Raw genomic sequence first — 23633 nt, 5'->3', positions numbered from 1 at the left:
GCATGTGCAAACATGACAAGGACTTTAACAGTTCAAGAAGGTGACTCGGCAGCAATCTATCACGAGAAATTAAGGATGAGTGATAATTTCTGGCCTCACTTGTGATGCCCACATCCCAGTAATAGGAAAATCAGATCCAGTTAAGAGAGCTTATTAAGAAATCCATCGCACATTCTTGAAAATTGTGGATAATACTGATCAGGCAATAGTAGAGTTATTCAATTTGGAAGGAACACACCAATATTTCAAGAAGACAGCTCAATAATAACTTCTCAAGGACAATTAGGGACAGACAATAAAATGGTCACCAACAAGTAACGCCCATGTCCTATGGAGGAATAATGAAAAAAATGACTTTGTCAATCTTGTGACAAGTGGATCATACTTAATACAGTGATTCTATTCAGGACAAAAATTGAAAGAGTAATAGTTTGCTCAACAATAATTATGTCAATCATTGAAAGTCTGTACCTTGCATATGAAAATAATGCTGAAATTTCTTTTTCACATTACTATAGCTTGTATCTATTGTAGTCAGATAGAAATTAAATCTTTCATTAGTCCAAGCTCCATTCCAATGGCATCATATGACTAAAGATTCTGTTTTATTTATAATTCCTGTGATGATTCATTGAAGATTCAAACACTACGTCAGGCTGTTCCTGAGGTAATATGTTCAGTTGTCAAATTAGACTCTGGACACTAACCTCTGGTCACTTGAAACAGGGGTAGACTGTTGCAACCAATCCTCTATCCTGGATATTTTCTAATCAACCAATTCAGTGATGTTATTATACACCTCTGCAGCAGGTGGGACTCAAACTGAGACCTTCTGGCTCAGAGATGGAGACATTATCACTTTGTCACAAGAGCCTCACATACTTCATTCTGTGTTGAGTCTAAGGGTATGTACAACTATCTGCAGCAAAGAGTAAACCATTTGAGAATCTTAACAAGAGAACGTTGACTGACATAATAAGTTGCAGTTAATTGCATGATATCAGTAAGGATAATTAATATTAACGGGCTAGGCATAATTTCAACTATCAGGAGTCAGAGATGAAAGAGCTGTCTCCATCAGGATTTCATGCTTGATGAATTCTGTACCCAAAGACTATGTTGCATCAACAGACTGGGTGGAGTTATGCAAATTTAACATTTCCTCTTTCAGAACCATTAATTTATACCACAAGTCCCAGTCATCAAAAACAGATATTTTCTGTGGAATGTGCAGAAGGACCTCTGAGTTGATCCCAGGGATCATCTGTACTGTTCAATAAGGCACTTGATCTTCAATATTCTGAACCACTGGGGCAGACAGATGGAGTTTCAGTTTATTACCTCATCCAAAGGTTGTCACTTCCATGAGTTCAGTGCTCCTGAGAAAGCAGTGTCAGACTATATTGTGAATTCAAACTCTACCCAGGACCTCAGCCCATAAGCCTCTGACCTCATTCCATCCTGAAAGCATGATTGCATCATTTATCCATAAAGTTAGCTCTATAAAAATGATGCACAATTATACTATTACAGCCAGGCTCTCCTTATGTTGCAGACAGTCACCCGAATTGTTGCCCTAGGCCTCAGTGTGTCACTCCATTCAGCCCTGAATTTATCTCCCTGGAAATGCTGGTTGTGATAGTGCTACAGTGAAATGTTGAGTGAAGATATATTCCCTCTTGGGGAGAGAGAGCTGGAACATGGTCCCACTTAGGTTCAGTTGTGCCATACTTCCAATGCTGTATATTCCATGTAATTCATAACATCCATTTTGATTCCGAATATGAGAGATTAGCATGTCAGACAACTCAATTATCCTTTCATATCAGATTCTATTTTAGTTCTGTAATTAGTTGAATCTGGACTTATGAATATGCAAAGAGACTATTTCTGCTTCAAATCACACATTGTTTATATTTAAATTTGTTTTATCATCCAAAGGGAGTAATAACGTGACTGATAAATTGAGAAGTAGTAAAGGAAAATCCTGGGAGGTTGTTTATAACTGTCATTTGTGTATCTTCTCTAACTTCACTTTACTGAATGACAGTGTGGGCTTTCAGTGCACTGACTCAGTGATCACACTTGTGGCTCATGGTAGTACATGCCTCTAAAACAGAAGGTTACAGGTTCAAATCCCATCCTTACAAACATGTATATAGAACATAGAACATAGAACATAGAACATTTACAGCGCAGCACATTCCCTTTGGCCCTCGATGTTGCGCCGCCCTGTCATACTAATCTGAAGCCCATCCCACCTACACTATTCCATGTACATCCATATACCTGTCCAATGATGACTTAAATGCACTTAAATTTGGCGAATCTACTACCAATGCAGGCAAAGCATTCCATACCCTTACTACTCTCTGAGTAAAGAAACTACCTCTGACATCTGTCTTATACCTATCTCCCCTCACTTTAAAGTTGTGTCCCCTCGTGTTTGCCATCCCCATACTTGTAAAAAGGCTCTCCCTGTCCACCCTATCTAACCCTCTGATTATCTTGTATGTCTCTATTAAGTCACCTCTCAACCTTCTTCTCTCTAACGAGAACAGCCTCAAGGCCCTCAGCCTTTCCTCGTAAGACATTCCTTCCATACCAGGCAACATCCTAGCAAATCTCCTCTGAACCCTTTCTAAAGCTTCCACATCCTTCTTATAATGCGGTGACCAGAACTGCACACAATACTCCAAGTGTGGCTGTACCAGAGCTTCGTACAGCTGCAGCATAACCTCCTGGTTCCGGAACTCAATTCCTCTATGGATATAATATTGTCACAGTGATAAAATTGGATTTATGGAGTACAAAATGAAATCAATAGGTTAAGTGACCTTTCCTTTTCTGTCAATCCACATGGAACTCTGGAAGCTAGCTGATGAATCAGTGAACTGCATTTATTTTTCCTTTGTATTAATGGCTGCCATTACGCAAATGCTGGAAGTGACTAATTCAGAATGAACTTGCCAAATAATGGCACAGAGTGAACCTGCCAATTTCTCAGCTATGAAGTGGAATTAAAAGAATTGGTGTTGAGGACATAGACATTGGAGAAGCTCAAGCACCATTGTATGCCAATCACCAGAGCATGAAGACAGCAACAAACAGATAATGTCACATGGCAGAAACTAGGTTCTGATAAGGTACGTTTTATAAGGCACAGTTTTTGGAGCGGAAAATTCAACCAACAGATCCTGACCAGAAAGGGAATAAGTCTGTCAGGGGACAAAAAATCTGGGCTGGCCTTTATCTCTTTCTCTTAAGGAACTAAGCCAGATTTTCAATGTAGGCCTCAGGAGGACTGAAGCCAGAGAAACCTGCTACCTTAAGCAACAAGCCACTAGCAATCCATCTTAATAAATCCCAATTCTTTATTTCTTCAGGAATTAGAGGACTGCAATTTTTCAAGCTTCTCTTTTGTGAGAAACTATTGTTATAGTGACTTGTTGGACTTGCAAGGCGTAAGTATTTGTTGCTTATTTTGTAATCATTTTTTCTTGGATAACTATTTTTGTGTGCTTACGTGAGTGTGCATATGTGTGTATGTATATGTCTGTGTCTGTGTTTGTTTGTGTGTGTGTGCATGCACGTTTGTGTGTTTGAGTGTGCGTGTCTGTATGTGTGTCTGTGAGTCTGTGTGTTTGTGTGCGTGTGCATATATGTGTCTCTGTGAGTCTGCGTGTGTGTGTTTGTGAGTCTGTGTGTGTGCACATGTATATGTGTGTCTGTGTTATGTGCGTATGTGTGAGTGTACATGTGTGTCTGTGAGTCTGTGCATGTGTGCATGTATATGTGTGTGTGTCTGTGTCTGTGAGTCTGTACGTGTGTGCATGTCTGTGTCTGTGAGTCTGTATGTGTGTGCTTGTATATACGTGTTTCTGTCTGTGTGTGTATGCGAGTGCTACTGTGAATGCGGATTAAATGCTGAGCCATAAACATATATTCATTTTTAATATTTACAAGAAAAGTTGTATTTTCTCCATTCTGAACACTAGCTCGGTCAAATTAAAACAAATTCATTAATGTTGCTCCTTCAGCTAACCACAGTATAGAGAAAACAGATTATTTGATTATTTACCTCATCACTGTTTCTTGTGTTTTGATTGTTGTGCACAAATTGGGTGCTATGTTTTTACATTACAGTAATGCATTTCTAAATGTCTTCATTGGCTGGAAAGTTCTTTGGAAGTTGTGAAATGAGTACGTTATTTTTTCATCTGGTCTTTAATAATTCTGCAAGCGCATTTGATTGTTGGTTTGAACTCAGTAAAAATATGTGATTTTTTTAAAAATCATTTCCAACCCAGTCCAACACCAGCACCTCCACATCATCAGTAAAAATACAGGGAGAGGACTGCAGCTAATGTATCTTTTTCTGAACTTGCCTGAAGGAAGTCCAATCCATAATGCTGTGATTTCCAGCATAAGTAGGATAAGGAGACAGGTCTCGAATCTGCCTGAGCCAGATGAGGATCAACTCCGTGATGTGGTGCCAACCTGATCTACTCTGGATATCGTGTCCAGGGATCAGCACCTCCATCTGCCCAAGGACATGGATTTGCAGTGGCAGTATATACTTTTATAGGCAAGTAAGTGAAAGGCAGAGAAGGCAGAGGTTACAATTTCTCTTACCATCATGTGGCTGCCTGCTATTGGTCGGGATTGGCGGGATTTACAAGTTGTTATCAATAATTTTACGAATGCACCTTCCATGGCCATTCAGACCTGGAATGGATCTCAAACTGAGAGTGTCTGGTTCAAAGGCAAGCTGCACTCCAAGATCTCATTATCCTAAGCTTTGGGACTGAAGCAATTCAAGACTGGGCATCCATGAGTCACTGTGGGTCATCAACATCAGCAGAATTGTACTCCAGCACAATCTGTAACCTCATGGCCCAGAATATCCCCCCTTCAACCATTACCATCAAGCCAGAGGATCAATCCCGGTTCAATGGAGAGTGCAGGAGGGCTTCCCAGGAAGAGCACCAAGTATACCTCAAAATGAGGTGTCACCCTGGTGAAGCTACCAAACAAAATGACTTGCATGAGCTGAAAATGTGTTGCTGGAAAAGCGCCACAGGTCAGGCAGCATCCAAGGAGCAAGGGCTCATGCCCGAAACGTCGATTCTCCTGTTCCTTGGATGCTGCCTGACCTGCTGCGCTTTTCCAGCAACACATTTTCAGCTCTGATCTCCAGCATCTGCAGTCCTCACTTTCTCCTAAAATGACTTGCACGCCAAACAGCATAAGCAATAAGTGATAGACAGAGCTAAGTGATCCACAACCAACAGATTAGATCTAAGCTCTGCAGTCCTGCCACATCCAGTTGTGAACAGTAAAGGTGAGAACTCACTTTAAGTGGAGGAGGCTCCATCAACGTACCCTTCCTCACTGATGGGAGAACCCAACACATCACATTTTCAAATATCTTCAGCCAGAAGAGAGGAGTGGACGATCTACCTTGGTCTCCTCCCATGATCACCAGCATCACAAGTGCCAATTTTAAGTCAATTCAATTCACTCCACATGACATCAAGAAATGGCTGGAGGCAGTGGATACTGCAAAGGCTGTGGGGCCCTGACAAACATTACAGCAACAGTACTGAAGACTTGTGTTCCGGAACTTGCCACATCCTAGCCAAGCTTTTCTAGTACAGTTACAACCATTGCATCTACCTGGCAATATGGGAAATTAGCCATGTGTGTCCTATACATAAATCCAATATGCCCCATGAGTCTACTATCAATCATTCATAAATTGATGGAGATTGTAATCAACAGCTATCGAGCAGCACTTGCTTAGCAACAACCTGCTCATGGGTGGTCAGGTTGTGATCAGTCAGGTTCACTCAGCCTTAGTTCAAACATGGGCAAAAGAGCTGAATCCCTTGACATCAAATCTGCATTTGACTGTGTTTGATATCATGCCCCCTAAGAAATGCTGAACTTGATTCCACTAGAAAAAGGGAAAAGTTCCCTCCAGGTTAGATTCAAATCTGGCATATAGGAAGATGGTTGTGTTTGTTGGAGGTCATTCCAGGACATCTCTGCAGGAGTTCCTCAGGGTAGTGACCTTGTCCGAGCCATAACATTCAGCACCATTCATTGTTCCTCAGATACTGAAGCAGTCCATGTTCAAATACAGCAGGCTCTGGACAATATCAAGGCTGCTTGGTTCCCCTCTAAGCAACTTTCTTGGCTCAGAAAGATATTGCTGTTTCAGTAGTGTTTCTGGGTCAAAATCCTTGACATTTGTAGATGTTGGAGAGTCAGAGTCAAAAACTGGGGCACTGGAAAGAGTACAGCAGGTCAGGCAACATCCAAGGAGCAGGAGAGTTGACGTTTCAGGTCAAAGCTCTTCATCAGGAATGGCGTATGCCTGAAATATCACTTCTCCTGCTCTTCAAGTACTGCCTGGCCTGCTGTGCTTTATCAGTGTCACACTTTTCGAAACAAAATCCTTGAAGTGCATTGTGAGTGTACCCAAGCAGAATGGACTGAAATGATTCAGCCATTTTCTCAAGTGCCCATTCCACACTCGGAATAAAAATAAACAATGGAGAGGTTGAATAGTCAATGTCTTTTTTCCCAGGATAAAGGAGTCCAAATTTAGAGGGCACAGGTTCAAGGTGAGAAGGGAAAGATTTAAAAAGAACCTAAGGGGAAACTTTTGCACGCAGAGGGTGGTGCGTGTACGGAATGAGTTGCCTGCTCAGCCCTGGTTATGTTGAATAGCAGAGCCGGCTCGAGGGGCTGAATGGCCTACTCCTCCCTATTTTTCATGTTTCCCTGATTTTTCCTGATTTTCTGCCTTTCTTATTTCCTCCTTTAACTTCTCCATATCATCTGTTGTGGTTGGACAGGACATTGGTTAGGCCACTTTTGGAATATTGTGTGCAATTCTGGTCTCCCTCCTTTCAGAAGGATGTGGTGAAACTTGAAAGGGTTCAGAAAAGGTTTACAAGAATGTTGCCAGGGTTGGAGGGTTTGAGCTACAGGGAGTGGCCGAACAGATTGGGGCTGTTTTCCCTGGAGCGTCGGGGGCTGAGGGGTGACCTCATAGAGGTTTACAAGATCATGAGGGGCATGGATAGGGTAAATAGGCAAAGTCTTTTCCCTGAGATGGGGGAGTCCAGAACTAGAGAGCATAGGTTTAGGGTGAGAGGGAAAAGGTATAAAAGGAACCTAAGGGGCAACCTTTTCACACAGTGGGCGGCGCGTGTATGGGATGTGCTGCCAGAGGAAGTGGTGGAGGCTGGTACAATTACAGCATTTTAAAGGCATCTGGCTGGGTATATGAATAGGAAGGGTTTAGAGGGATATGATTAAATTAGATTAGATTACGTTACAGTGTGGAAACAGGCCCTTCGGCCCAACAAGTCCACACCGACCCGCCGAAGCGTAACCCACCCATACCCCTACATTTACCCCTTTTACCTAACACTACGGGCAATTTAGCATGGCCAATTCACCTGACTTGCACATCTTTGGACTGTGGGAGGAAACCGGAGCCCCCGGAGGAAACCCACGCAGACACGGGGAGAACGTGCAAACTCCACACAGTCAGTCGCCTGAGGCGGGAATTGAACCCGGGTCTCTGGCGCTGCGAGGCCAAGTGCTGGCAAATGGGACTAGATTACTTTATGGTATCTGGTCAGCATGGATGAATTGGACTGAAGAGTCCGTTTCCATGCTGCACAGCTCTATGGCTCTCTGACTCGAAGAATACATTTGACATTCTAAATAGAGTCAGTAATACCCAAAGAGCAGACACATAACCTAGGCGATGTAATATAAGTCATTGTGTTTGCATTCATGAGCAGTATGCATTATGGATGGCAAATCCAATACTCGGTGAAAAATGGTTATGTCAGTGAGCCACAGGGACTGGTTAAGTTTGTTCTTCTCTCCTCTGGGGACTTTCCAACATGTTGCTTTGAAGATAAAGGCTAACTCTCCATTCACAGCAATAGTAAGAACCACCTCTATCAATAGAGGGGTTTGTGCTTTTCTGCTAAATCCAGGCAAGCTTTCTATATCAGTCTTGACTCTCCAGCTATTCCTCAAATGAAATGAGTCATGAGAGATTCAGGCTGAACACTGAAGGTCTAAGTTAGCCCTTGCCTGATGAATGGAACTAAGAGTTTAGATGGATTTTTTGCCCTGACAGACAAAGACTACATTTGATTGCTTACTCTTTGCTTTCTCCATTGAGTAGAGACAGAAATCTAGAAAGTGCACTTCATGATCAAATCATTCACTTTGTCAGCTCATGATTACGAAAGAACTTCAACTACTTGTGAAAAATTGGCTACGGCGTCAAACTTGAGGATGATTTTTAAAGTTATATTTTTTCAGCAGGTAATATTTTCACAAGGGACTGCATTAAATATTGAAACGATACATCTGAGTCTTTGGCTGAAGGCAGTTTTTATTCAATGAGAGCTGTTCTCTGTTACAATTGATTAACTTTATCTGTCTCTTTGCCTCTTAGCACTGACAGAGGGTCTATAGCTTGTCATAAATTCTGACTCACTGTCAATCTCTGTCACAGCATCAGAATTAGAGGGAATATCATCAGCAATATGGAGATATAAGGAGCAGATTCAGGGAGTAAGAGAGAAGACAAGACAGAAGCAAGAAGCAAGCAGCAGAGAAAAAGGAGAGGAATTAGTGTGGAGATGAGCAAAGTCATAAGAGGGAACAGAGACAGGAAAATCAGTGGAGGCCAGGTTTCCATACTGTAATAATCTTTTGTTCTTTTCACATACCCATCACCACTCGCTTTAAGGTCCATATTATGAATTCAAATCCATACCGACTTCCGAAGAGCATCTCACTCAGACCCACCACCCTATCTCTCTAATTCTGCATTTCCCATGGCTAATCCTACATATCCCTGGACGTTATAGGCAAGTTAGCATGGCCAATCCACCTGACCTGTACATCTTTGGATTGTGGGAGGAAACCGGAGAACCCGGAGGAAACCCATGCAAACACGTAGAGAATGTGCAAACTCCAAACAGGCATTCGCCTGAGGCTGGAATCGAACCCGTGTCCGCTGGTGCTAAATGCGGAGCCTTTTATTGTTTTGTCACTTCATTTCTTCCTGTCCATAGCACCCACCCAGACTCTTTCACAGAACTTCCCCTTCCATAGCCACACCCCATGATGTGGAGGAGCCAGTGTTGGACTGGGTTGGGCAAAGTTAAAAATCACACATTACCAGGCTATAGTCCAACCTGATGAAGGAGCAGTGCTCTGAAAGCTAGTGCTTCCAAATAAACCTTTTGAACTATAACCTGGTGTTGTGTAATTTTTAACTTTAGCCACACCCCAATGTTTGAAACTTTTGTAACTTTTCTAATGTTTCTGACTTTCCTCCGTTCTGATTAAGTGTCTGAAGCTTGAACTCTCTGTTTCTCTTCCCTCAGATGCTGAGCGGTGCCAGCATTTCCTGTTTTTATTTCGGATTTTCATTACTTTACGCTGCCGTTCTCCATTGTACAGATATGAGCAAACTGAAAATCTTTCTGATAACATTGGGAACAGTAGAGTCTCCTGGTCACCATTACCCATCCAGCTACGGCTTCTGGCAACAAGTCCATGACCTGTTTGAGGTAAACTAGCTGGGAGATCAAATTGAACACATGCTTTGTCTACTACACAGATTTAAATGCTGAGTTCAGGCTTCCTACTTGAATGTATCTGCTCCATTACCTCACCTGTAAACACGGGGTTTAAGGAATTAGGGGTTTAACATCCGCAAACAGCTCTCATCTGTTGCCCATCATTAAAATCTCTGAAGCCAGACCAACCCTATGGAAGTCTAGCCCCTTGGCTTGGTTCTTCAGTTTTCTCAGGCCTCTGTGAACTCCTGATGCAAATCATTGGGCTGCAAACTTTCTCCTCTCAGGTTCAATGTCCCAGCCTCTCCTGGAAATGGAGGTAGTGGCTGCTGTTGGTAACATGTGTCAATCCCAGAGGTTATGACTCGCCTGTGCATAAGCCCCATCCAGATATCAACCTGATTGACCCGCTTGTCTTCCAATCAAATGAAAAGCAGCCGGGAGGAGGGCAAAGGATGAAGAACCAGGCAAGTTCATAGTCTCCCCCATTGGGGATCTTGAGATAAGATGGAGGAGAGCTATAGCCACTCCCATTTGGATGGATGTTGGCATCTGTCATTGGAAGCTGAAGGAATTGAATTCCAGGTAGGGTTAAGGTTGCAGCCAGAGGTATTAACAGGGATGGACATGTTATCAAAAGATTCATGATGATATAACTGGCCCTATGATTCTGACATCAGTAAGAAAGAGGATACCAGTCTAAAATGAACATGTGAAGAGAGCGAGGCCTTAGATACTACACTAAAGAGCTGTATTTGAGCACCTTTATTTAAGGAGTTGAGAAGTTTACTTAAGGATAAGGAGCAATCAGGCTCATAGACAATGAATGTGCTGGGACTCTCAGCCCAAGGTACTCTACACTGGTACCTCAATCTGTAGGCAGCCATATTGGCTTAAAGTACAAGACAAAGTCTTTATGTGGGTACTTGGGAAGTTGTAGAGTTGGGGCATGGTTAGAGATTGTCGGTGGTGGGTTGGGAGATGTTGAATGGTCAGGGGAATGGGGGAGGTTGTAAGGTTGAGAATTTGAGGAAGGTTGTAGTGTTAGTGGAGTGGGGAGGTTGTAGTATTGGGAATGTGAGAAGATTGTAGTGTTGGTGGAGTGGGGGAGATTGTGCGATTGGAAATTTGGGGAAGGTTGTAGTATTGGTGGATTAGGGAGGTTGTAGGATTGGGAATTTGGGAAGATTGTAGCGTTGGTGGAGTTGGAGTAGATTGTAGAATTGGGCTGGTTGGGGCCATTTTGGTGCCAGGATGGATGATGGTGCAGAACATGTTGGATCCAGGTCCTGGGGCTGAAGGAGTCTTAGGGAGGTGTAACTAGAGTGTGATCTGATAAGTTGGGGCTCAGTTTAATTTTTTATCCAGGAGTTTACAAGTTGTTAATTGCCTAACTCTTCCTCAGTAACAATTTATTTAATTGCAAAGGAACTCTCTGAATTCTCCAATTTAAACGGACACTTTCAAAGGGTTCTGGGCCAAGCGAAATGACCCAGCGAAATCTTCAATTTCCAAGTAATTCCTTTGGACTGTGTTGGTTCAGGAATTCGGAAGGATCCTGATGCGCAAATCCCACCTGTACTGCAGAAACAACATCCAGCCATCAGAAAAACTGGGTCGTTAACTCCCTACATTGTCCAAAGCTGACTGTGATTGGTGTCACATTAAAATACCCCTTCTGTATCTGACTGCTTTCCCCAGTAACTGTGGACCTCTGTATATTTCCAGTGGGAGAGGACGTTAAAGGCTTCCTCCTGACCTGTCCCAATCTTTGTTAAAGATGAATCAGTCTGGCTGTTATTTCACCTGCTTTTACTCTCCCTGATTCAAAATGTTAACTCTGTTTCTCTCTCCATGACTGCTGCCTGACATGCTGAGTTTCTCCAGCGTTTTCTGTTCTGACTTTAAAAAAAGCTAGACCCTGGATGTTCTAAATTAAAGTTTGAGGTTTTAAATAAACCTCAATGTGGTTTTCAAGTAAACTACTCAATCTGCACGATTAAGCAATAGCATAGGAAATAATAATATCACGGTGATGTCTCATCACATTATATTCCACATAATTACAGTCAGTTTGACAAAACAGAGAGGCTGGTTTGACTTATTTCTTCAGCTCACCCCTTTTGATACATTGCCCTATTCTCTGACTCTGGCTCCCTCAGTAATTCTCTGACAACCAGGCTTTAATCTGCAACCTGCACCCTTCAAAATTGAGATTGCAAACACAGGTTACGGCTCACTCTGAAACTTTGCCATTCTTTCGGAAGGAAGCAAACATGTTTCTTGAGTGAACGTAACAGTGCGTTTGCTGCAATGCCTCACAAGCCTTTATTGAGATAACAATGAAATAATCTTTTACAATTGTCTTAGTTCAGCGATAAGCATTGACCAGAACCCTGGGAGAATTCACCAGCTCTTCATTTAGTTCTATAATTGTATTTTTCTGCCCATGAATATGCAGTCTAATCCATCAATAGGATTAAGGAGCTCAGCACAGTAAGCTGTACAATATTTTAAAAATAAGAATTCTATTAAAATTTAAATTTTGCTTTGTGAGCTCTTCCTGCAAGTATTGACTCACTCCGAGGAACGTGGCACAGAATTGGTTCGGCCAAAGGGCCTGTTCCTGTGTAGTATTGTATTGTATCATTCTTTCTCACAATTTACTTCCTCCCAGAGACTCCAACTAACCTGATGACCCCGTCAGTCGTTCGGCATTGTTGCCTGTAAAATACTTGTTTGACCACTTTAATAAAACATGGTTACCCAGGTGCTCCTACGTATGAGACAAACAATGGACTGCAGTTCAAACTTAGTTTTATTAAAACATCTGCAAGTTTAAGAAAACAACTCCTACACAAACTAAGTTAATTTTACCCAAACTAGGCTGACTGCCTGAAAAACCCAGAAACTACCCGCACGGTGAACTTGATTGGGCTGCAGTCGCATTCACTGAGCTCTGTCGACAGGGCACTCAGGATCTTCCCAGTAGGAAGGTGGATCTCACACACGGAGACTTCAACAAATGAGTCTTCACTGAGGGAATGGCCACCAGGTGTCCTCTCTTGTCCCCCATTTCCGAGCCCTTCTGGAATGTTCCCCTAACTTATTATCCGATGTTAACCCTTGACTAATGCACCTAACCTAAATGTCCCTGAACACTATGGGGAATTTAGCATGGCCAGTTCACGTAACCCGCACATCTTTGGACTGCAGGAGGAAGCCCACGCAGATCCGGGGAGAATGTGCAAACTCCACACAGACAGTCACCCAAGGCTGGAATTGAACCCTGGTGCCTGGCGCTGTGAGGTAGCAGTGCTAGCCACTGAGCCACCATGCTACCAATTGCGTGCCAGGGGAGGGATCACAATGCTCAATGGGGTTAGGCCAGGTCATCCTAGGTGTACCCATCCCTTTTCCTAGGTATGATCGAAACTGGGGAGTACACAAACATGACGTCTCCCCTTGTTGATCTGGCTGAGTACCTCTTAATGGGCATGTCGACTCTCCCCTTGCTCAATATGCAAACCAGGTCTCAGCTGGTCCTTGTTTACTTTTGACCTGTGGTAATCTTGGCCTCTTTGCATTCCACCAGGCCTTACTTGCAGAAAGTGTGTAGCCAATTTTATGTTGGCCCTTGGTACTTAGGCCGTTGGCAACCTGGCCACATTATTGAGAGTAACCCAGTCAGGGGAAAGGAGATGGCTGTGCTGTTAATGTGCAATCACTATTATCATCCCATAGCTTCCTCCCTTAATGATTCAGCCTAATTATTTTACTGTCACATTTGGAGAACGTGACAAGGACCCTGACATTGTCAGATGATCACAGACCACAGGCCACTAGAGGCACAGGCCGTATCTGGAGATTAAGTGCACTAGTTTAGCTGTAACTAAACCCACCTGAGGACTTCAAAGGAATTCATGTCTCTCTTTCGTGTTCACTTGACAAAGAAGCAGCACTCTGAAAGCTTGTGATTTCAAACAAATGTGTTGGACTATAAGCTGAAGTTATGTGACGTCTGACATTTAGATAACACAAGAGTATTCCTACATGGTGAGCACTGGGATTTTTCTTCCTTTGAACAAAAGAGAACAAAGAGTCCATCCTGAAATGCTTGAAGGCTAAAGGAAGTAGCAATGAACAAAATCGGACAACAATTCAGAGGTTCCCACTGTGCAAAAAACAAGAACCAAATAAGAAATGTCTTTGCAAACTCAGAGCATCTGTAACTTGGTCAGTTTTTGCAGGCAGCTAGCTGATTAGAATTCAACCTTTCTAAGGGCAATTTCAAACATTACCCTTGGGAATCAGCCCCATGCTGAACTAAGACAAAGGTAAGTTGAAACAACAATAAAAAAGTTACTGTTTTCCAAAAGAATATGAGCCAATGCAACAGACCAGAAAAAAAAAAGTTTCATGTCAAAACATAAGGAACACTTAAAATACCATGCTGAAAGCAGTAGCAAATGTACTGAATGGGAAGGGGAAAGTTCAAAGGAGATGTGAGGGGCACAGAGAATGGTAGGTGTCTGGAACATGCTACCAGCAGTGGTGGTGGAGATAGATGTGATGGGGTGTTTAAGGGACTTTTCGATGAGCACATGAATATGGAAGGAATGGAGGCATATGGACCAAAGGCAGGCAGAAGGGCATCATGTACAGCACAGTATCTGGGGCCAAAGGGCCTGTTCCAGTGTTGCATTGTTCTATACTCTCCATTGTTCTATGTCCTACGTTGTTCTAAGTTCTGCATTCTAAAATTAAATGTAAAGTGAAAACACAAGAATGGCAGCAAAGCATGGATACCAAATCCACACCATGACAGGAGGACTACAGATCTACTACCCAACTTCAAACCTTTTAAACAAAGGATGTGGCTATGCATCATAAGCCAAACAGAACTGGCCAAACAAACTGTGGAGATACTGATGGTCATTGGTAACAAAGGAGTCAATATCTCAGACTGAGCTGGTGAGGGCCAGAAAGATCCTGCGAAGATATGAAAAGTCTGAAAAGATCAGCTGAATGGAAGAGTCAACTTTAGAATACGTCACTTAGAATGATGCCCAACAGGCAAAAACAAACAAATTAACAGATCACTTTGTCAATAGATACCACAGGAATGACAACAAACATGACAGTGAAGGGGCCGAACAGTCAGAGCTGATAATGGATTTGGCGATTGACTCACTACCCAGCGAAGCATCACCAAAAATAACCTCACGGGGCGAAGAAAGTCACATTCGTTCATTGCTGGAGATGACAGAAAGTATGGAGCTATTGGAGACACCCACCAGCACCAGGTGTAGAGAACAAGTATTGACACTGTAGTCAGGACACAAAATAGCAAGTAAACTGTATGACAAGTGTATATTGCACCTTGTGCAAAACTCTCCTTTGTTCCAAGATTTGTGCTTAGTGTGTGATTCCAAAGGATATTGAGCTTTGCCTTTGCAAGAAATCTGACTCTGAGGATACAACTGGAGATTGCAAAGGGGGTTCAACCAAACATAAGACAGCCACATTAAAAAGTGGGGGTTGGTTAGGTCAGTTACTGAACAGCCAGAGGGACATCAACAGCTTGGGCTCAGTTCCTGAGCTGGCTGATATTACTGTGAAAATCCCTCCTTTTCCCTCCCCTCAAGCAGGCTGACCCTCAGGTTAAACATCACCAGTCATCTCTCCCTAATGAGAGGGTAGTCCCTCTGTGACTGGATGGCTTTATTTGGGGAGATGGTATTATTGTTAGTCTATTAGTTCAGAGACCCAGGTAATGTTCTGTGGATCCAGCTTTGAGTCCCTTCGTGGCAGACAATGGAATTTGAATTCAATAAAAATCTGAAATTAAGAGACTAATGATGACCATGAAACCATTGACAATTATCTGGCTCACTGCTCTCTTTTAGGGAAGGAATCTGCCATCGTTACCTGGTCTGGCCTACATGTAACTCCAGACCCACAGCAAAGTGGTTGACTCTTAACTTCCCTCTGGGAGATTAGAAATGAGCAATAAATCAGCTGCATCATGGGAATGAATAAGAAAGGTATAGCAGTATAACAATGACAGCAAAGAGTGCACTAGCAACATGCATAAATGGAAGTTGACACATAAAGTCAATAACAAGACAGACCTGTGTCAAGACCCAGAACAGAACCAGGTGATAAACAGGTTTTCTTCATGATGAAAGTAACACATAGTAGGTACAAGTCCACAAATTTGAAGCCTTTCCCACAGTCAATATAATTTGCCTAAAGAAAAATGACAACAACAAACTCAGAACCACAATTGCCCCATAGATGGTGCAAATATTTTATCAGTCCTAATTCGGAAGGACATCTACTGGGACCTTTGGAACTCAATGATACAACCGACAATTGATAAACGGCATACAATGGATTGCCTATCTCTTGCATTGTTGCATTAACAATGCAACATAGTTAGGGTAATTTGGCATAGAAATCATAACTGTTTTACCAGATAGACAAGGAGTGGACAGTAACAGGACCGTCGTCACATACACCTCTCAACACTGGGACTATCCACAAGATCAGCAAGGGATCCGTGTTGGCAGAGGAGTGTTGAGTCAGTCTCGGATTTACAATTGTACCAGGACAGGTTCAATGCAGTAGGACTTTTCATAGGTGATGCTGTCAACATGGTCACCTTGGAGTTACTAAGTAGGTTGCCAGACCCAAATAAGGATGCAGGTTTTCTATTGGTTCAAAAAGCCAAAAGTGTGGACATGGAGGTAGGGGATGGAGAGCAACATTCCCAAGCCACCTCCTGTTACAATTCTCTGAGATGTCGATGAGCCTCCTGAGAAGGGAGGGAGAATGAAGATGGTGTGTGGCCAGCAAGCACATGCAAAACGACTAACCACAGATAGAGACAAAAGCTGAGGGCCACCTGACCCCTTTATGGGAACTAGATACTTCAGTTATTAACCAAGTGCACAGTGATCCCAGGTCTTTTGAAGTCATGACATCTAATGAAGGAATGACAAGCAGGAACTGAACCTGGCTAAGGAAAGTGTGTAATACACCAGTTGTACACAGTCAACACAAAGGAACAAACCAAGATGAAGACAATGTGCTCAAATGCCAGGGCAGTATTCAATGCATTCATAACTTGCCTACAGGCTAAGGACAGTCATCAGCAAAACCCAAACTTCCAGAAGGTTACACCACAACAAGATCTTGAAGATTTGTCAAACTGTCTTAGACCTCTGTAGTCATATATTTTACAATGCCTGTCTCTGTGTGACTAATGTTACTATTAACTAATGTGTATGTTTATCCCGGGTGTAAACATATGGGAGGGATTTTCGGAAAGAAAAGGCGAGTTGTGACCTTTGGGTGATGTACTTTCTGTTGTGATCCCATAGATCAAACCATTCAGGGGGAAAGATATCTGCTGTGAAATCTTTTTAATTCCCTTTAATCTCAAAATGTAAATGAACCAAAATCCTGGTTCCTCTGCTCTGTAGTGCTTAAGGCAGAGGATGTGCCTGGCGATTACTAGTTAATCTGTAAACAAATACACTAGAGATCTTCAAGTTAAAAAAATAATTCAGATATGTGCTTCATTGAGATAACACAAGAATATTATTACACTGGCGTTCCACGGTTACGCTCTGATGCCTCATCAATATTACAATAAGCAAACCGACAAAATGCTTGTCAGTTGATTAGTCAATCACAAGGGGCATTCTGCGCAAATTCTAGCTCTGTCGTTTACTTTGTAATTTTATATACCTCTTTTTCTTGCTCCTGGGCCTAGCCAGACTGGCCATGAGCAGGTCCAGGCAGCGGGCCGTGGAGGGGGTCGTTAGGGCTGTGCATATGTCAGAGCTCGGGTGTCCCTGAAAAAGGAGCACGCGGTGTCTACCAAAACCCTCGAGGTTTTCAGGGAGAGGTGGGCACTGCGGGGTGTAGAGCGTTTTATTTCCTGCTCCGACTCTATTTTGAATTAATCCCTGCCCTTCCCTTCACTTTTTCGATCACTAAGGCATTGCCCTTTGATGTGAAGGCCACTGCTTGTCACTGGCCACCCGGGTGTTTCCTTTCTTCCTGGTGGTGGAATATGAATAAAGGTTTCTGCACTCATTTTTTCACAAATCTTTTTTCAAAAATACACCTCTTCTCCCTTTGATTTGGTTTATTTATTGCCACATACACCTTGTTAGAAAATACAGTGAAAAGTGTTGTGTACTGTCACCACACTCTGTCACTATGCTAAAACACAAAAAAACCACCAAATTTAGAACATATAAGCAAAAAAATGAATGAATAAAGAAAATGTCCAATTATGCAGTATTTGTTGTTAAGTGCTCCATCATGGGCCATGGGCCTGATGGAGTCCCCTTCGTCATGTCGCCGGAACAAAACTTGTTCAACTCCATCTTTGCTCCACCAACACCTTCATTACTATGCATCCTCGCTGGGCCTTGCCAATGCAGACGTCACCAATGCCAATGGGTACCACACAGGCCCAAACTCAACTCCACCTCCATCACGAGTCTGCTTTGGGCCCACCTCACCGATACAGCCGCTGTTGGAGCCATCAGGTCTCATGCTGACCTCCGCCTCCATGACGCAGTCACTGCTTGGAACCCAAACCCATTTCAGCCGCAGCATTGTATCTGCGCTAGGACTGCACCAACGATGCAGAAGCCAACAGGAACACAAATACACCTCCAACGCTGCTGCCATGAGTTCATGCTGCTGGCCTGCTCATGTCCGTGCTGCTGGGCCTACTTGAGTCCATGCTGCTGGGCCTACTCGAGTCCATGCTGCTGGGCCTACTCGTGTCTGTGCTGCTGGGCCTACTCGTGTTCGTGCTGCTGGGCCTACTCGAGTCCGTGCTGCTGGGCCTACTTGATTCTGTGCTGCTGGGCCTACTTGGATCCGTGTTGCTGGGCTACTTGAGTCCATACTGCTGAGCCTACTCTAGTCCATACTGGTGGGCCTACTCAAGTTCATGCTGCTGGGCCTACTCAAGTCCGTACTGCACGGCCTGTTCAAGTCCGTGCTGCTGACCCTACTCGGGTTGGTGCTGCTTGGCCTACTCAAGTCTGTGCTGCTGGGCCTACTCGAGTCTGTGTAACTAAGCCTATTTGGATCCTTACCGCTGGGCCTACTCAAGTCTGTGCTGCTGGGCCTACTTGAGTCTGTGTAGTTGAGCTTACTCGGGTCTGTGCTGCTGAGACTACTCATGTCTTTGCTGCTGGGCCTACTCAAGTCCATACTGCTGGACCTGTCCAAGTCCATGCTGCTGGGCCCACTCGGGTCAATACTGTTGGGCCTACTTGTGTCCGTGCTGCTGGGTCTACTCAAGTCCACATTGCTGGGCCTACTTGAATCTGTGCTGCTGGGCCTACTCCAGTCCGCGCCACTGGGTGTACTCCAGTCCGTGTTGCTGGGACTACTCGAGTCATTGCTGCTGGGCCCACTTGCTACCACCGATGCTGTTGGCATGACTGAGCTCTTCGCCAAGAGTTAAATAAAGTAAAAGAGAAAATAAAGTATGAGGAGAGCAAAAAAAAAACAAAAAGAAAAGCAGATGTGCCCTGCTCTCAGATGTCCTACTTCGCTGCCATCTTACCAGAATGGATTGTGGGAAATTGTTAGAAGGATGAACAGTCTGAAAGTAAACAATTTAAACCAAAACGTGGAAGCTCCCTCTGTTGCCAACATGTCTGAAAGCAAGGTTTGACTTTGGAGTTTTTGGCTCATAAGGAAGAATTTTTCAACTGAGCCAAAAAACCGCGAGTTTTCAAGTCACTTATTATTTATCATTACTATGGTTGTTTTGTCAGATTGGAGAACATTGGTGTTCAAACCTCAGCATCAGGATAATTACCTTTGTGGTAGTATTAGATTAGATTACTTACAGTGTGGAAACAGGCCCTTCGGCCCAACAAGTCCATACCAATCCATCGAAGCGCAACCCACCCAGACCCATTCCCTTATATTTACCCCTTCACCTAACACTACGGGCAATTTAGCACGGCCAATTCATCTAACCTGCACATTTTTGGATTGTGGGAGGAAACCGACGCAGTCACAGGGAGAATGTGCAAACTCTACACAGTCAGTCACCTGAGGCAGGAACTGAACCCAAGTCTCTGGCGCTGTGAGGCAGCAGTGCTAACCGCTGTGCCGCCCTTTGCTAATTATGGCCATGATTTATTTCTACTCCACACCTCCACTGGTTAATAATAAATTTTAAAATTAAATTTGACCAGAATAGTTATTTGGCCAAATATGTAGGTTTTAGACGCACATAAAAACAGAAATTGCTGGAGAAACTCAGCAAGTCTGCTGACATCTGTGGAGAAAAAGCACAGTCAACATTTCAAGGATCACCAGATTTAAAACACAAACATACAGGGTTATGACCTGAAACCTTGTAAAGCCATGTTGTTATTTGAAAGGCCATTGCTAATCTCATTTTCATCCCTGCTGGTATTTCTGTCAAGGCAGAACTGTTTAGGAAGTGTAAGGGAAACACAGAAACTTCATCAAGTTGTGAACTAAACTCGAGAGCCTTCAGTCATGCAGAAAAAGTGCCTATTCTATTAAGGTAGGATTTTGCTCACACTTTGTTAATTCTGACAGTGTCATAGTTTGAACCAGGGCAGAAGAAGAAGGCATTGCTGTGATTAAATGCAACCCAATCACTAAAATACCACCAAAGAGGCAACAGCATTTTCAGAGAAATGGTGACAGTCTTCATCCTTATTTAACGTGTTTTGATGGAGATGGCTGTAGCTCCAGCTCACCCTCTAACATCCAGTAATAGCACAGTGCTGTTATCTGGGCTTCCATTGGATCCAATATGGGAACTCACCTCTATCCAAAGGCTCAAAAACTTCCACAGTCTTGTGCGCATTCACAATCATTCTGGATATGGAGACACCAACTCCAGCCTGCACTCGAATCTCGGAGTTCCAAATTATGTGTGATCAGGCTGACTTCCAAAATTGGGATTGCAACTGTTATATGTTTTATATGTCACATCCATGCAGAGGTGGCACTAATTTCTCTGCGTCCAGTGGGTTTTATTTACTGCATTTTTAAACATCTACTCCATGCGTCAACTTTGGCTTCCAGCTCTTTCTACTTTTCTCTGAGTAAGCAACCAGACGTAAGTAATCAAGCACAGTGTCCATCAATTGTGACCTGACACAGATTGGATTAGATTAGATTAGATTCCTTACAGTGAGGAAACAGGCCCTTCGGTCCAACCAGTCCACACCGACCCTCCGAATAATCAAGCACAGTAAACTGCACAACAGCAGCAATGGGGAAATGGCACATCTCCTGAGTCCAAGGGGAAAATTCAGCCTACACTGTTCAAAAACAAGGAAGTTACAATGACACTCTAGATTAGTGTCTGCTGGAGTCTGTATGGAGTGGCCACCACACTTCGGGCAAGTTCAAGACTCTGCAGGAAAGATTTATGACATTTATTCAGGGATGAGAAACTTTAGTTTTGTGGACAGAGTGGAAAAACTGGGTTCGTGTTCCTTAAAAAAAAGAGAAAGTCCAGAGGAGATTTGATCAGGGTGTTAAAATCCACGTGGGCTTGAGACAGAATAGGTAGATAGGAATTGATATTCCCACTGTTCGGAAGGTCAAGAACGTGGGAATACAGTTAAAAGTGATTCCCAATGAAGGCAAGAAGAAACACTCTCTTAGACAGTGAATGTGGAATGCATTATCTTGGAATCTGGTGGAGGCAGATTCAATTATGAGTCCCAAACCAGACTGAATAGCATTGGAAGAGAAAGAAAGAGAGGGTCAGAGGGAGGGCATTGCCTAACTGGATTCTGCAGGTAGCTGGTACACACTGAATGGGCTGACTAGGCTCCTTCTGTACTGTAAAAATTCCTCGATTCTCTGATGTTCCCAACTTTTGCCAAGGGTCACGCAACAGTGATCAGAGCCCCAAATCTTGGCTGATTGCCCCCACCCTACTTTTTCTTGGACATTTGAGGGCTGGCATATTTTCTCGTGGCCAGATTAATTTATAAACTATTGTTTATGATTCACATACAGTTCTCCAAAATCCCTCTGTTGTGTCACTTTCTGATGTCTAATTATGTAATAATTACCTCCTCTATTCTTCCTGCCAAAATGCAGTCACACATTTTCTCACATTATAATCCATTTACCAGGTTTTCACCCACCCAGATAGCTGTCAATGTCCCTGTCAAGAGTATGGTGCTGGAAAAGCACAGCTGATCAGACAGCATCCAAGGAGCAGGAGAATTGACGTTTCGGGCATAAGCCCTTCAGCAGGAATGAAGGGCTTATGCCTGAAATGTTGATTCTCCTGCTCCTTGGATGCTGCCTGTCCTGCTGCGCTTTTCCAGCACCATACTCTCGACTCTGACCTCCAGAATCTGCAGTCCTCACTTTCTCCTGCCCACATCCCTCTGCAGACCCTTTGTGTCATCCTCAGCACTTGTTTTTGCAGTTATTTCTGTGTCAACAGCAAACCTGTCGAACCACTCCAGTCCACATGTTATACGAAGATCTATAATACCTTGAGGGAGGGAATTCGAGGATTTTGACCCAGCGCCAGTGAAGGAACAGCAATATATTTCCAAGTCAGGATGGTGAGTGGCTTGGAGGAGCACTTGCGGTTGCTAATTGTCTCATGTATCAGCTGCCTTTGACCTTCAAGATGGAAATTGTTGTGGGTTTGGAAGGTGCTGGCTAAGGACACAATATGGTCAGTATTCCAACTTTGTGTTAATCTTGAACTATTATTTTCCACTGGGCAGGGATTTAAAATGGAATGATAGAACAGGAGAAAGGAATCATTGACAGTGAGAGATAAATATTTGGGAGGGGATGGCCGATTGATATTGTCACAAGACTATTAATCCAGAGACACAGATAATTTTTCTGGGGATAAGGGTTTGATTCCTGTCACAGCAAATGGTGCACGATGAATTCAATAAAAGTCTAATGCTGACCATGAGACCTTTGTTGGTTCTTGGGTTGTTGTGGGTTCAGTAATGTCCTTCAGAGAAGGAAATCTGCCATCCTTACCTGGTCTGGACCAAATGTGACGCCAGACCCACAGCAATGTAGTTGACTCTTGACTGCCCTCTGGGCAATAAATGCTGATCTAGTCAGAAATGCCCACATCCTTTGAATGAATAAAAAAAAATAGACTTGTACTCCTGGAAGCTGTTGCAATAGGCTAGATTTCAATTAATTGAATTCAAACTTCAGAATCACAGACCTCCATTTAAAATTTGAGAGAGCACAGTTTTGGATAAAGTTATGAGGCGGATCAGAAACCTGAGAGGGGGTGGGAATTGGTGGGGCAGGTTCCTGTGTGGCCAAGAGCACTCCACATAGCCTCTGTTCCATCAGTTTTCTCAGAATCTGTCCAAACCTGCTCAGATTCACCACCGGCTAGGCATCAGGAGCCAGGAACGTGGGACCACAGATGGCGACAGTTTTCTTGCCCCTGATTGATAGGGTTCTCCTCAATGTCCAGGTCACTGAGTGCAGTGATTGTAATGGGGTCAGCCTGCTAGACCTCATGAAATATGAGTTTCCTGACTGGGACTGTTAATCTGGTCCAATCAGGGAGCCCTGGCTGACAGAAAAATGGTAAATGTCAGAGATACTTACACTCTGGTAGTTAGTTCTGCATGAGGTAGTACTAGAGCCAAGGACTGTTCATGTGTAAATAAAGGGTGACTTGGTAACAGGATACCAGCCTCTGTGGAGCCATTTCAGAGTTATCCTTCAACTAAGGTCACATAAACATCTCACCATTGCCTTGCAGCATGTGCAAGCTTTCTGTTTCCAAACTGACTGCTGCATTTCATACAGGATGGCAGTGGCTACATTCCAAATGTCTGCATTAGCTTTAAGATGCCTGAAGGTTTAAGATGGTTTCAGGTGCCGTAACATGGGTGAAAGGTATTTTACATCACAGTTAAGTATTTCACCTCACTGCTGCTGGTA

The sequence above is a fragment of the Chiloscyllium plagiosum genome, chromosome 27, assembly GCF_004010195.1.
Source record: "Chiloscyllium plagiosum isolate BGI_BamShark_2017 chromosome 27, ASM401019v2, whole genome shotgun sequence".
NCBI classification, from domain to species: Eukaryota; Metazoa; Chordata; class Chondrichthyes; order Orectolobiformes; family Hemiscylliidae; genus Chiloscyllium; species Chiloscyllium plagiosum.
The sequence above is the reverse complement of the archived record's forward strand: the minus strand, read 5'-3'. Positions refer to the sequence as shown.